The sequence below is a fragment of the Helicoverpa zea genome, chromosome 20 (genome assembly GCF_022581195.2).
Source record: "Helicoverpa zea isolate HzStark_Cry1AcR chromosome 20, ilHelZeax1.1, whole genome shotgun sequence".
In the NCBI taxonomy this organism is placed as follows: domain Eukaryota; kingdom Metazoa; phylum Arthropoda; class Insecta; order Lepidoptera; family Noctuidae; genus Helicoverpa; species Helicoverpa zea.
In genome coordinates this window covers 11,485,012-11,491,093 of record NC_061471.1, presented here as the reverse complement: position 1 = coordinate 11,491,093, position 6,082 = coordinate 11,485,012, and the positions used below count along the sequence as shown (strand labels likewise).

Below are 6,082 nucleotides of genomic sequence, written 5' to 3'. Positions count from 1 at the left end.
CCGTGGAGACGCCGCGCCGTGGAGACAAGTCAACTCGCATCCAGACTCACAGCCACTGTGCCACAAAGGAAATACGACTTAACTGTACATTGCCATGGAGGAGGCAACAGCACTAACAGCTAATTCTCAATAAACAATCAATTCAACATTTGCAGAATGATACGACGACAACTAATTTGTTTACTGCACGAGACTTTTAATTGAACAGCGATATCCTCGTTCAACATTCAACATATTATTTGTTTATGTTATGAAGATGGCGGTGTTGAAAATGCATGTTACGTTACGTTCCTATATGGTAGACATACATAAATAGCATATTTAGTCATGTTGACAAAAGTCTTGAAAGGTAATGTTTAGTTTGGTAAATGTGAAAACTCGGTAATTTAAAACTAAGGTCACCTTGAGGTGGGTTTGGACTGAAACTGCTGTGGTTACTTGGAAATATGTAATAAGACGGCAACGCGAGCCGACACATGCAGTATCTGATAACAATGGCGTTGGTGCCCGGCTAGTCGCGCTATCTCGCGGCCAATAACTTGCCGCGGGACGAGCATATATTAAATTACGTGATCTCCCTGTGAACGCCGTCCGTGTAACGTGCGCGTGTGTGCGTGCAGCGCGCATGTGTGCGCGGTCACGCCGTGTTCCCTTACCGGGCCGGGTTTCAGCGGCTGTCATTCGAGTTGCCTTGGTTCTTCAACACATATTCCTATATTATGGAATTTCAGACGCGTCTCAGGTGTCCTCCGACTCGTCTGTCAGGTACAAAGACATTCAACTTAGTAAGTACCTATATCTTGTAAACTATTTGGTCAGGTTTACTTTGGATACCTAGGTACTTACCAGGTCAGAATTACTTAGAAATCTAGAAATATTTATTTGTTAAACATAGACATCATGAGGATCTTATCATTAAACGAAGTGCGCTATGTTTCGGTACCAATATTGAGTAAGTACAAGTTATTAGGTATGTGTCATCTTGTGTGAGTGTGAGTGACAATTAAAGCATCTCCTGCTGGACTGCAATTGAATTCAAGTTATCCAGCAGGAGATGCTGAACTCGTCATAAATGTAGGTTCCTATAGTAACAACAATACGAAGAGAATGAACACTACCTAATAAAATATGTGTGTACCTATAAAAGGAAAAGAAATGCTGTAACTGAAATCTTTACAACTCAAGAAAGAGGATAATGTAATTTTAAGCCTCAACAACGATACATTGTACTATTAATGAAACTGTAAAGCACTGATACTCAGCTACATCCGGTTAGACTGGAAGCCGACCCCAACATAGTTGGGAAAAGGGCTCGGAGGATGGTGAATAAAACTGATTACCTATACATAGGGCTGCCATCTCGAATTTCGCCAAACCCGGACAAACATTAAAAAAACCCGGACATTTGGCGTAAATCGCATTTTTTCCACGAACGAGTACGATTTTTTAAAACAAAATAATACCTAATTTGTAATCCATTTACTATTAACATATACTTAAATTGAATGAGGTGTTTCCTTACATAAAAAGTGTCCGGGTTTTTCCCGGACACTTCTTGAAACCCCGCCCGGACGGCCCCCGGACGGCTTCCAAACGAGGACAAATCCGGGGAAACCCGGACGGATGGCAGCCCTATATACACAAAATAGTATGCGGCTTTGCAATTACAATGGTCCGCTTCATAAACAAGCATGTCCCATTTATTTTACATGTCCGATGTAGATGTAAGTATGTATATGTATATATCTGAGATCCCCAAAAGAGGGCTCTGGCAAGTGAGTTGCTGTTTAGATAACCAATTAATGATCCAATAGAAATAAATAGAAAATCAAACAACCACCTTCTGTCACAGGAAAAGAGTAGAGCAACCCTAATTCCGCAAAGGTAGGATAACACTTTTTTCTTGCAAAGTTGCCAAAACAAAAAGGAAACGAAATAAAGGTGTCAGACATCCTCCAGGTACGGGCGGGAACAGCACTGACTGGGTATCAAACGAGATAAGCTGCTTGTTGTTATTACTGTCAGTTCGGATATGCACGCGCGCGCCCTCATGTCTCCTCTGCGGATTAAATCAAACTGGTGAGCGACCGAACTCGGCCGAGCTCACTCGAGCTCTCGATGATCACCGCTCCTATATTAGAGGTATCAACTTTATTTACCTACAGGTAATAAATTCCACGGAACATATTGCAGAATTAATTATCTCATAATACACGCAGTGTTTGTGTCAGACACGCTGGCACACAGTGCATCTCTCATTAGTAGATGATATTTTTCCGTAGCGCCGTGCGAGTGGAAAGCATGTGGGTGCCCGGGCTCTGCTTGGATGCGGATCGGATCGGCGAGTGTCGGCGACGGCGCAATTACTGCACATTTGTGATATTAGTGCCTGCGGCTGCGGCGCGGCGGCGGGGCGGCGGGGCGGCGGTGGGGCGGCGCGGGGCGGCCGCGGCGGGACGTGATGTGAGCGCCTGCAGCGACCCACAGGGCGGATTATAACGTATGTAATGTAGAAAGACCCACGTCCCACAACTACACCACAACAAACGTAAAACTCAGACAGATATTCTGTTCCAAGATAATGTAAGGCAGTTGTGATGGTCACAACTGCCTTACATTATCCACTGTTTTCATGGATTGGCTTTCTCGGGAGCCTTTATTCTCACTTTTAAATTAGATTTATACGGATTAATTTATTGATAAGCTTCCTATACTCAATGCACAGGTACTAAATGTCCCTTTTGGTTTGAAGAATAAGTATCTAGTCCGTCTAGTTTGGTTTTACCCGTTTTATTTCAGACATCCTCAGTGGGCCTTCTGTTTGTGTTTACTGGTGAACAGCCGGCGGCGGTCGTCTATTGTATTCTATTACAGATTAAAAGATAGCGTGTATACCTTCTGATGATGCTTATTAAAAGTGATTTCAATGCACAACGGGGCGATAATAATTTCATGTTCAGGTAACAGTCCTTAATCCTAATCTATTAGAAAATTCGGTCTTGCGAACGAGATTGTGGACAAACTATTGTAAATAATGGGAGCCCGGAGCTGCTAACATTAACACTGTTGTCAGTAAGTAGGAACACATACATATGAGACGTTACATTAGTCTGATAAAAATCGTATCTGCGTGGTTGTATATAAATAATTATTTTCAATCCCTCAATAATGAAAAGGATTTTTCAAAATTGTAAAATAGGCATTATTTCAAGCGTTCAATGATCGATGTAGCTTCAAAGCAGAAACCGACTTAGAACTTAGTCTATAAGAGATCAGGCGGACCGCCGCGCCGCCGAGAGAGAACTTGCATAAAATACGTGTAATAGTGGTGGCACTTGGTATCCGATTGATGGTATTCCATGAACCGATATTTCACTAGTTTGTGGAGAAATGCATGCATGTGAGAAATATGGTGTGCACACAATGGGCGGCAGAACATCGTGCGGGTAGTTCGCGTGACGCGATCGCATCGCCAGATGAGAGATACGTGCGCCGCCGCATTAGCCGCGCTATCACCGCATCACGCACACAGACACAGGGTACATGATGTGCCCACTGCTTCAGCCACTTCTTCATCGCGCCAGGTATGAGCGCTGCATAGTATTGAAGTTACAGCCGCATTGAATTAGTTCACATATGGGCTGGCGTTGTGGCAGGTCTGCGCTTGTGGCGCGTTCACATTTAAGTATTCCGTCCCTTTCCGGATAAGGGATTATTCCAAGTAGCAATGCATGCACATATTTAGTTATGTTACCTATCCTGAAAAAATGCTCTGTTTGATATTCAAACGAGTGCTCGCACACGAGAACGGGGGACAGGCTCTGTCCGTCTTACAAATTCATTGTCTACTTCTATGAAGATAATAAAGATATGGGCACATATCATAACGCAATAATAGTGACGAAGAATGTAATGTGGTTTCACTTTACATGTATAATATTTGTATTGTAATAAATAAACAAAACTTCAAATTGGAACCTACAATAAATTGCATAAGTACCATTGTTTTCTTAATTGTTAACGTCACGCCTTCAACCCATAGTGGTGAAGGCAGAGAGGCACATGAGGCAGAAACAATTATCGTTTTATTCTTACAAGAGATAAAGAAACTTTTTTTAATGAGGCTCGCAAGTTTTGGGCCTCATTAAAGAAGGTTTCTTGGTTTGGGGAAAACTTGTTGTCCAATAATAAGTTTAACATTTGCTCACGAAGAAATAGAACAGAAAGCATAACGTTGGTTGGTAGATGAGGGTAGCACACTTGCATAATAGTGAGCGCATCGCGAGGCGTGCACAGAGCCGGCACTTAGCCACGGCCGCGGCTGCACATGTAGGTCACTCTGCTCTCATGCCGCCGACCTATTTGCCGACTGCTCACACTTTTCTATATTTCGGCCTGTCTGGCTCCGAATGCTTGTGGGGAACAAATCAATTCCAAATGTATTCTAGAGCGACTAAACATGACCAGTTAGTAAGACAGAGACCTGAGCTTCTTCGGAACATACACAAAGAATGTGTTTCTGCATCGGTAGGTGGAGCGGTTCCTCGCATTGTGTCAGTTGTTACACATGATTGCGTGCCACGTGCAACGAACATTTCACATTACCGAGCTCCGATATTGTACCGCAGAGCCGGTCCCGAACAAAACCTTTGCACAATGAATGAAAAGGTTGCTCCGACGAGAAAGGTGGCTCGTTCATAAATAATAATATTTACGACACGCTTAGCAGGGCTCGCTCAATTCGTTCAGGTGTATGAAGAGAATCTGAAGTAAATCACCTGGTTCCCCCGAGCGCAGCCGCGGCGCGGGCGAGTGCCGGAGCACTGCGCTCCGTGGGCGGACTGCGAGCGTCATGGCTGCCATGCTGCAGGCTACAGGATGTCTATTCAGCTTCGTGCACGGTTATTACGATTTTCGTTATGGAACACGTCTTTAGTATAGATCAGTTATGTTCTAGCTAGTTAATCAGGTATTATACTAAAAACGACCTCAACCTCTGTAAAAAAATATTATTATCATTACTGCCTCTAGTTAATCGCCGCGTGATTTCCGATTGCGTTGGCTCGATGAAGATTTTCAACAATTGTATCGATTGTCCTGATATTCTGTCCAAATTTTATTTTAATGCTTCTAGGAAGTCTAGAAGGTTTAATCCACTTTTGCGTGTGCCATTATCTTCAACAAATTATAGACAGAATTCGTACATTGTGCGTGCAAGCACAACAGATTGTGTAAGATGCATGATATAGATCAATTTCTAACTAGTGTGTCCCCGATCAGAAAGCGCTTATGCCGAAACTTTTTCATTTAGCTTTCAACTTATATTAAGGTTAATGATTTAACAAGTATTCCTTTCTTTGTACTTAAGTGTCCATAGAATATAGTATTGTCCTGTATCTTGAGGACTTGTTATTGTCTCTCAGATTAACTTACTGTTCCCTGTCTGTGTTTTTTTAGCTGTTAGTCCTCCATAGTAGGTAGTTAAATAAATAAATAAATTATGAAATCAAAGGAAAAAGCAATTTCAGTAAAAGGAGTGAATGCGCATAAGATAGAAGCGTGTGTCGTCAGCTGTGGTGGCTTCGTCCTTGCTCGTATCTTGAGTAAGGAGGACACGAGCGTGTCCCCGCAGTGTCCCGGCCGGGCGGCCCTTCCTAAGCCGACTACGTTTTTGAGTTAAGAGGACGAATTGGAATTTTTGGCGCCAAGGATCTCAATTTTTCTCAGTAAATACAAAACGGATCAAAATACAAGTTGGTTACCTGAAAAATCATGATATAAACCTTATTTTGATAGACGTCAAAACATGATTAGGTAACTTTTATAACAGAGAAAAATATATCAAACATACCTCTTTTTAAAAAGAGATTCTCTTAACTTTTTTAGTAGTTGAGTATATACATACTCTTTAAAATTGTAGAAGGAATTTTTATCAAATTATCATTTCTAAATAATAAAATTACAAAACCATTTTGTCGCTTACGACTTTTAGTTATAAGCTAGCGCGCGTATTGTTATCCTCGCCCCGCTCAGACGCTCCGACCCCTTTTGGCGCCTTAGATGCGCGTGCCGGTTATGGAAT

The 6,082-nt window shown here is 42.4% G+C and overlaps 1 long non-coding RNA gene across 1 annotated transcript; it reads left to right on the top strand.

Annotated features, from left to right (window-relative positions):
• The first annotated feature begins 547 nt into the window (after nt 1-547).
• LOC124640464 lies at nt 548-2,493 on the top strand. Its single transcript, XR_006985553.1, has 3 exons — nt 548-765; nt 1,960-2,142; nt 2,283-2,493. It is a non-coding gene; the product is annotated as an uncharacterized LOC124640464 (long non-coding RNA).
• Nucleotides 2,494-6,082: the final 3,589 nt, after the last annotated feature.